Source organism: Crocodylus porosus, unplaced genomic scaffold (genome assembly GCF_001723895.1).
Source record: "Crocodylus porosus isolate Cpor-Errol unplaced genomic scaffold, CroPor_comp1, whole genome shotgun sequence".
Classification (NCBI taxonomy): Eukaryota; Metazoa; Chordata; order Crocodylia; family Crocodylidae; genus Crocodylus; species Crocodylus porosus.
This window is the reverse complement of record NW_017728947.1, coordinates 64,103,090-64,113,089: the sequence shown is the minus strand read 5'-3', so window position 1 is coordinate 64,113,089 and position 10,000 is coordinate 64,103,090.

Below are 10,000 nucleotides of genomic sequence, written 5' to 3'. Positions count from 1 at the left end.
TCCTCCCATTCTTTTGGGACCAATGACAGCGACGGCCAGTGGCTGGGGGTAGTGACCTGGCCCTGGAAGGTGGGCTAGATCAATTCCAGCCCAGGCATTGGGTCTTGGGCATCCTGATCCCTCTCCTTTCCTGCAGTGCTGCTCCCCTGATCAGACCCTACCAAACACCTTCCTGGCTCCTTGGATCTTCGGCTTCCACCATATCTCTAGCCCAGCAGCACCATATCTCCAGTTCTTGGCCCCCTCTCCACACTCCAGCATCTCCCAATCAATATGTGGTGTGAAGCATTCCCCACTGGCTGCCATCTATCCCCTCCTCCCCCCACCTCTGCTCCCATGGGACTTTCAGGCAGGTTGCACCAGGGAGGAGTCCCTGGAGTGGGGTTCTTCTTGGTGGGGGGCAGTGAGTGGCATCCTGCCCCACCACTCATGAGACAAGTTCAAATGTTCTTTCAGAGAGATGGAAGAGGAAACAGAGCTGAGCAGGAGGGAGATTGAAGCAGCAGGGCAGAAGCGGAAGCCTAATCTGGGATATTTTCTCTGCATCAGAATCAAGCATGTGCAGAGGAATAGAGAAACTGTGAAAGGGTGGGGAGGGAGAGAGCTGGCAGTTCAGCCTCAAGGACCACACCACAGGATTACATCCCTCCTGAAGTTCACAAGGAACTGTGAATTGACAGAGAGACTTTAAGTGCGGGAGTGCAACTGACTGAGACGGCAAGGACAGACTAGCAGTGGCAGAACCGGGTCTGGGGTCTCTCCTTGGGGCTAGGAAAAGACCCTCTGCTGTATTGTACATGTGTTTGTTTCATGATTTGTTTATGTTAATTCCTGCCAGGAGGGAGTTTGCCCCAGGAAAGAAAACTCAATAAAGAAGGACTGTAAAAGGACACTGAAGGACTGTTTATTTAAGCTAATTCCCCAAGACTGCTATAATGAACATCCTGGAGAGCACCCTATGTGAATGCAGTGTCCACAATCAAAATCTCCAACATTTACAAATGCTCAGGCAAGGTAGATGGAATCCACACACTGAGCAATAATACCAGACAGTGGCTCAGAGTTGGCTGGAGGGAACAATGCGGTGGGGGGGGCTGGGGTGGAGGAGGGGTTGGAAACAGGAGGTTCACTGACTATTGCCAATGACAGGTTGGGGGTGGGACTGGCTGGTGCTCTGGCAGACCACATGAGCTCTGGCCAAAGCTAGACTGCCACCCCATGGGGGTGGGGGGGAGAGCTGGGTGCTGCAAAGCTCCATGGATTCTTGGCAGAATGCAACGTAGCATAAGTTACGATGTGTTCTAGCTGTAAAATATATTAAATGGTAAACTGATAAAGAAGATATTAAAGGGTAAACATTGAATAAACTTTGTGTTAATGATTGTGAATTTTTAATTAACTACATATACATCAAAAATAATGAAGAGAAAAGGAAGCATGAAAGAAAAAGCTTTGTTGTCTTGCTAAATTTTTTTCTTGCTGAATATTTTTCTATGGAAATGCTTCACAGTTGTGTATGTAGGCAGCACACACGATCTGAAAAAAGTAAAGGGGCAGTTTTCTATCAGACATTTCATTCACTACACCCAAAAAAGGGACAGGAAACATGCCCCAGTTTGTATTAGAAACAGAACAAGTTTTCATTACAAACAAACTGCCCAGGTTGCTGAAGAGATTAATGGGGTGTTTTTTTCCTGGCTTGCTGTCTTGTACAATATATTTCTCTGCATGCTTATTAAAGAGGGATGAAGGACTACATGCACACAGAGAGTGCATTGCGCTGCTGAAACTTGCTCATCACTGCCTTACTGAACAGAATTATGACATTATGGTATGTTAGGAGCAAAGCTTAAATCCATGGCCATTTAAGTCACTGTCAATGGCGTTAAAATGTGAATCAACAAAAGCAGTTTAAAAACTTGTCAAAATGTAGGATAGAACAGCCTGTTCCATTTCTTGCATGCTCAAGAGACTCTTGGAACAAAAAGCTACTTTCCATCATACAGCATAAAATAGACATCTCTATGCAAGTGAAAAATAAATAGTTTTCAATATAATGTGCTCAAAATGATCCTTGGTGAGGCAAGATTATATACCCTAATACGATTTTAAACTTGATATTTTTTTGTTTAAAACTGTATTAAGATGGCATATACCACATCTACTCTGTGCCCATTAGTTGTTCTGCATCTAATTTTATTGGTTTAATTCAATGCTCTGGAGTGGATCCTCCTAATCCAGGGGTGGGCAATTATTTTGGGCAGAGGGCTGCTTACCGAGTTTTGGCAAGCCATCAAGAGAGGCACTTTGACAGGTGCCTTGCCCCCTGGTCACCTTCTTGGGACTGGAAGTCCCACCCCTAGGCCCTGTCCTTTGCCACAGAAGTTGCTCCCCTTGCCCCCTAGAAGTATTCCATTCAGCAAGAGTATGCCATCTTGGAACCAGAAAAATAGCAATTATATTCTAGAAAACAAACATTTACTACACCATGCATTAATTTGGTTTTAAAAAATAGTGTTGATCTGATTTATATGTGTTTGTGTAGTGTACATAGAGGTGATTGCACAATAGCTTAAAAGGAAGTCTTACTCTTGCATATTGTAGGGCGGTATGGGTGGGTGGGTATAGGTTTGTGGGTGTGTGGGTATGTGGGGTGTGGAGGAGGGTGTGTGGTGGGGAGGGTGGCTGGGGATGGTTGGTGGAGATCTGTGTGTATGACAGTGTGAAGGGCGATGTGGGTGCATGTGTATGGTGGGGTGTGCATAATAGCGTAAAATGAAGTCTCACTCTTTTATATTGTGGGAGGGTATGGGTAGGTGGGTATAGGTTTGTGGGTGTGTGGGTATGTGGGGTGTGGAGGAGGGTGTGTGGTGGGGAGGGTGGCTGGGGATGGTTGTGGCATGTGTAGAGGGGGAGTATTTGCCCAGAGGCCCCACCCCCCATGGGAGGTAGAGCCCCCCACAGTGCTCCTCCAAGTCTGGGCTCCATGCTTCTGCTGCTCCTGGCCCTGGGATTCCGGCATGGCTCCGCACTTCCACTCACAGCCACTTCCTCCCATCTGCCATCACTTCCCTTCTGCCACTTCCCTATCCCAAAGACCCCTCCCCCCACCACTCGCTGCTCTGGCACCACATCCCAGTTGCACTATCTCCACAGGACACAGCAGAAGCCAGACTGGCCCAGCTGGCACTGCACAGAGCCAGCTGAGAATCACAGGGGCTAGGCCAGCTACTGCTGCATCCTGTGACCCAGAGCTGCAGCCAGGAGCCATGTGGTGCTGGAGCAACTGGAGGCGGGGTGGACGGGAGCAGCGGCAGTGATGAGCAAATAGCTGTGGCAGGCAGGGGAAAATGGCAGTGAGTGGGCATGTGGAGTGTAGCGAGAGTTGGGCAGGAGCACAGGACCCACGCAGTGCACCAGGACCAGCACTACCCGGGTAGCAGGAGTGTGGGGCAGGGGCCAGCAGAGCTTTATGGAGCCAGGCAGGGCTGCATCAGCAGGGAGAGAGGGAGCTGGCCTAGCTCTAGAGCCCCTGCCAGCCCAGTCCCTGATCCTGTGCCCCACTCTGCGCCCCTGCTGTCCCTGGCCATGGTGCACCAGTGCAGACCCTGTAGTCCTAAGCTGTACTAAGCTCTGTGTGCCCACTTGCTTCTTCTTCCCCCTGTCTGCTGCCACTTTCACAGCTTCTCTGTCTGCAGCTGCTATGCTCCTCTCCATGTCCCTACCAACCACTCTGGCATCATGTGGCTCCTGGCTGCAGCACTGGGACTGCAGCAGCCAGCTTGGCCCAACCCTGATGACTGGGGTGATTGCTGATAGTTCTCCCTTACCTCCCCTTCTTATCTTAATTTCCCACTGGCACAGGGAGACAAGAACAGACCCAGGGGCCTGGGCCAGATGCCTCTGCTCACCACGGAGCTTCTGGCAGGGGTTGGGGGGTGGGGCTGCCACTCCTTGCTTCTGCAGGTGCTAGAACCTGCTGGTGGCTTCTCTTGGGTCCTACTTCCCCTGGCTTCTGTCAACTCTGACAGGCAGCCAGGAGCAGCTATATTTATTTTCTAAATTTTTTAGGGGCTCAAGCAACCAGATAGAAAGGCCTGGCAGGCCAGATCCAGCCCATGGGCCATATTTTCTCTGCTCATGACCTAATCTTTCAAACTGTCCCTCTCAGTATCAACACCACACAATACTCAGTTAAAGTCTGTGACAAGACTCCAAAGTCAGTGATAATGGCTTTGTCTTTGGGGTTTCAACTGAATTTAGTTTATCTTTACTTTCCATCATGATGAATGAGGAAGACATTCCAAGAAGTCTTTCAGTCTTTCTTTAGTGTAGTATTTTCCAAATTGTAGGATGTTTGTGGTTTCCTATTTTCTCATTCTACCACAAAATATATACCTATACATTGGTGTGTGTGAATGGCAGAGAGTGAGGGAAGGAGGGAGAGACAGAATGAACAAGTAAGCAAGAGAAACCTTGTATCTGCTGATGTCAATAGAATTTTGCTATTGACTCCAAGTGGGCCAAAATTTTTCAACCTTTGCTCTATCATATGCCCCTTTTATTCATCTAACAAATAGAAATTTCACATGGAGATTTTGAGGAAAAACTAAGGCAGTTTTACAGCAGTCATTCACAAAGGATAGCTTTACATTTCTTCTTTTCTTTCCATTTTTGTTTTTGTCTACCAATGAAATTTCTAGGACAGTTGTATGGGCTAAGATTTTCCTTCTAAATACTACTGAGTGAACATTTTAATCATTAAAAAAAAGGTGACTTCAAAGCACTGAAAACACATCTGACCTTTCTTAATACTTATCTTAAATCTTAGGAAAACATTGTTTCATTCTGAAAGGTTTGTAAATTATATGATTCTCCAAGTTTAACATTATTTTCTGTCAAATGTTTCTTCAGTGTGGTTAGGGAAGTCTACAGTTACCTGTCACTGCCAAATAGATGAAAAGTGTAACAACATAAGTGTCATTAAAATATTGGAGTGTTGTTGTGTGTGGTGTTGTTGTTCTATTATAAAAAATAGAAGCACTGGTTTCTTATTTGCAAAGGTTTTAAAGCATTTTACAACAATGAGTTTAACCTGACACTTCCTGTACTATTATTACAATTTTATAAATGGATAAATACAGAGAGTCAAATGATTTGACCATAAGGACACAGTAAAACAGATGTGGAGACAGGAACATATCACAGAATTCTTGAGCCTCTCTAGGCTTCTTTAATCATTTGATTACATTCCCTTACACAATAGGAGGTGTGGGTTAAACTGCTGTAAACAAATATGACCTCTAAGCAGCACTCCAGTTAAGCTTAGAGGTTTTGCATTCTAATGTAACCCTGTACCAATATGTCAAAGCTCAAATATCATTTAAAGTGGCCTGCAGATAATGTAGTGATTTCTTCTCTGGAGTGAGAGACTCTGTAAGCTCATTAGATTTAGCCTTAGCCCAAGACAAATGATTTTATGGGAGCAGTTGGACTATCAACAGAACCTTAAAGTGCCTCATCATGATAGACCCACCTTGCATATGTTGCATCTCTTTGTATATAACAGTTCAAAGGTGTTTATGACCCTCACAGGCTATGAAATATAAACTGCCTTTGTCTGCTGCACAAAGGTATCTATTAGTGGTGAGATGATATCATCCTATTTGGCCTGGTTTCCAAATGTGTCACAACAACCTTAATTTTCACTTTTATTTATAAGGGATATTATGAAATTGTTTATAGTCACTTTGGGGAAAAGTAAAAAGAAACCAGGATCTACTGTCTGTAGAAACATGCCCTGTGTCCTTCTATTTTCATATGCCCTACTGCACCACAGAATTCAAACAGACTAAATACCTTTTCTTGTCTAGCTGTAGAATGTATTGTTTCGACAAGCGGAAGTCCCTGAAAGCCAAATTAGCAATGACGCATAATATTAAACATAGGGTTATAGATTTAGGAATGACAGCTACTTGAAAATTCCTGTCTGGAATTGTGTCATATACCCTAAATGTACACAGAGTACTGTCTTTTGGCGACTTACACGTATGTCCATCTGTTAAGTTCACATGCCAAGTCATAAGTTAAGATCTTTCCCTGGGGCATAGGAGTAAGGCTGTGATTGGTTTAGATAAGCAATAAATATAGCACTGAAAATGTGATCTCTTCTGCAAGACTTTCCTTTTGCCAACACCGGATCTCATGCCTTACATATATTTCTTATACTAATTACACATCGATAATAGGATTTGATAATATAGTACTTATTGACCAATGCTGGTTGAATAGTAATATCTTCAAGTAGCCTTGGTGATGAATATCTTTGTAAGCAAAGACACTGAATCTGTGCCAGTATTGTGGATCAGTACTATGTGTAATTATATTTAATCAAACAATCACTAGGGACTTATGATGCTGTTAAAAATCACAATTTTTAGCGTAGCTTCTTATTCAGCCCAAGTTTTTTTCTTGTCAGTTAATTTTATTATTTCATTCCTTTTCAAAGTTTCCCCTGAGAACAGAAAAAAAAATATCATGGGACTGGTGTCATTATCTATACACACAGCAGGTAGATCTACATGTGTCCCTATGGTACCGTAGTTATTGTGTTGTTATTTAGTACTTCCTTTTGGTGCAGTAACAGCCCATACTGCACTGTGCTGGTGGCGCACGGTTATTTTTAGCTGCCATGAGCTATAGTGAGGGAACGTGTTGCTGTAGTGATATAGCTGCAGCATCATGGTTTGTGCCTGCTGACACTACATCGCCATAGCATGTTGCTACTGCAATGTAGCTTCTCATGTAGACAAATCCAGCATGTTTGAAATAAGGAGCATACCATGCATGTCCATTATAATGCTGTGGGTAGCTACACTGCATCCTTTCCAGGTGTAGCATGCATGTTAAAGACAGGCTAAGCTTTACTGGGGCACTCCTGGTCAACAAAGAACTGTGCTACGTTACAAGTTTTTCAGACTTTAAAAAATTTGCCAAACACTCTTGTATTTCCTTGGCTATTGTCATATATAATATACTGGAAAAAATAGTAAGTCTTTGGTATGGTTTTACAGAGAAGAAACAGAAGTATTTGATAATTCCAACCAGATGAATCCTTGAGCTTTTTTTGTTAATCATTGTAACACAGAAGCTGTCCAGCTTTGCATCCCTTCATGCTGGTTAAAGAAAGCATTCATCACATTTCGGAGGAAAAAAACAGTCATGGCATTTGCCTTCTGAATGCTGTCTTGCATAACAGCAGCTATATTGCTTTCTGGACATAGTGAAGTTCAGTTCCCTGGCAGCTTTGTTAAATAACTGGTTTCTTTCTACTTATTGTTGTTCTTCAATTTGAAACTAATTGGCAAATTCTGTTTATAATGGAAAGTAATTCTAAAGATTTACTATTAAATAAAGCTGGGTCCTTTATGACAGTGGTTTCCTCACTTCTCAACCCTGGCAATATGCTATGGTTCCAATTCCAGTTGAAGCCATCCTTCATATTGCCAAGTTACTTATTACAGGAGGAACTTTCAGTGTAATTATCCACTGTATTTAATATCATCATGTTAACAATAGAACCTACTGCTGTAATAATTAACACTTGTTTATAAAAGTTATCTCAGTCTCTCAGTTCATAATCTGAAGTCACTTTGAGTGCTCCTATTTTCAAGAACTGACTGTCATCTCATATTAGCTTTCTGATGTGGAATGGGCTGAAAACAAGCTCATTGGACCTAACATAACAACGTAAATGGACCTGGAACCTTTTACAGCTATTGCTGATTTGTTTTTAACATTTTTAAGAAGGGCTACAACTGAACCATGCTGGAAAGAAGAAAAAGGTCATTGACTGGTTCTGTGAATTACTGTACCTTGTCAGCAGAGATTTTCCTTCCAGAATAATAAACTCAAAATAAGGCTAACTGCAGCTGCATGGCAGTGGAGAGTACACGCACTTCAGATGTAAGTCTAATCATATTCACAGCTATTATTTCTGACTGGATGTCACCCCAGTTGCTCGATATTCCTAACCTTTATATCAACTACTGGATCATCCTCTTCCTTCTCATCCTTACCGTCCCCCTTTACCTCTGCCTTTGGCTGCTTGGTATAAATGCTTGAGTATTGATACATTACTTGGGTATATTTCAATACAATCAAAATGCTTTGAAGCATAGCAAAAACTGCTGCAGAGATTTAAAAAAATATGCTTGCCTTAGTGCAACATGAGAAATGTCTCTGTTCTTTTTAATCACCTTACCATAACACATGAAAACCAGTCTGAATTTCATTTCACCTTATGCTCAAGAAAAAAAAAAGCCTTCCCAATCCCTCCCCCCTAAGTATGATACCTAACACAAGAAACCAGGAAATGACTATGGTAGTCTTCTTCAGGGATCCTCTTAATTCACTGTTAACCTTATTTATGTAATTGAAAGGCATTATCCAGGTAACCATAAAAAATTAAAGACAAAAAGAGTGGAAATATGATTAGTGAGAGCAAAGGTTTTAAACAACAGAGGATTATAATATCTAATGGACTATTCTAAGGACTTGAAAATTAGTTATATTTATGTTAGAATTAAATCCAAAATCTTGTTGAGGACATCACCTCCCCCTGAGTTCTACTGATGTAGTTCAGTAGGAATTTCCCACCAACTATCTCTTGCTGCTTTAAAACATACATGGAGCATTGCGATTGCAACAGATGAGAGAATCAGAATCACTAACTTTGTGAAGATGAGTATCAGTAAAGTTTGTCATAAAAATTATTCACTATGAATTATTTATACAGCTCTGCTAGCCCTTTGAAAAAGAAGCATACAGCATATTCATTCCACAAAATGTTGATCAGCATAATGTTTCTTCTATACTGGTCAAACAATCAGTGGGATCAGGACTCCAGGGCAATAGATTTTCATCAAATGTTTTGTACATACAGAAAAGAATATGGTCCAGGAAGCAATACAATACGCCCACGATATGGGTAAGGAATAAAACTGGTAAATCCAAGCCAAATATTTTCAGATATTCAAGACAGATACTATTTTTTTTCATGGGCAATTTGCCATTCAACTGTAAAAATGAACACAAAACCAAATTAAAATATAATACTGACACATAATAGTAATTAAAAGATATAAAAATCACTTTTATAATTTTTTTTGTCATTTGTACCAAAAAACAAATTGAATGAGAGTAAGATTACTCTAATTCTTAATAGTACACTAGATAATTTACAGGATACAGGAATTTAGAGCTAAATAAATGTTTTGTTGGTAGAAATGGTCTAATATCCATTTTAGGGCAATTTCACTGCTTGCAGAGAAGTTTTATGTCTACAATAGCATTTGGTACCAACCAGAGCAGTGGTTTTCAACCTGTGATCCATAGACCCCTGGAAGGCTGTGAAAAGACGATTGCTCAATCAAATATACATGAAACACCACACTTCAAGGGGTCCTCACCTCAGTCAAAATTTCCAAAGGAGTTTGTGGCTCCATTCATTTTTTTTTTATTTGCAAATGAAAAAAGGTTGAAAACCATTGGCCAGAGTGCAATTAAGACCACCAAATTTCAGCCAGCTAGCATTCTTTCTTTGTATGTTCCACTGTAGCTTCATTGACATTAGTTAGGGTGATCATATGTTCCAGTTTGTGAGGACAGTCCTGGATTTTGAATGTGGGTCCTGGCTAGTTGGTGAAAATTAAAATGAGGGCCCTGGAATTGCAGGTGTGTGGGGCTCAGTCCAGCAGGGAGGGAGAGCAGCATGGTGCATCAGGCAGATCCACTGCCCTGCCAGACAGCATCTCCGTCTTTGACTCTGTGCCTCTGCCACTGCCCACAGCAGCGGTGTTGACTTGAGGGTGAAGCCAGTGTCCCAGATGTCCTGGATTTCCCATGGTTCCGGGCTCCACGCAGACGCAGCCCCTGGCTCTTGGCTGCAGGGGCTGCCTGTCCCTTTTTCAGGCTCTGGGGCCCAGGAGCATGGCCACCT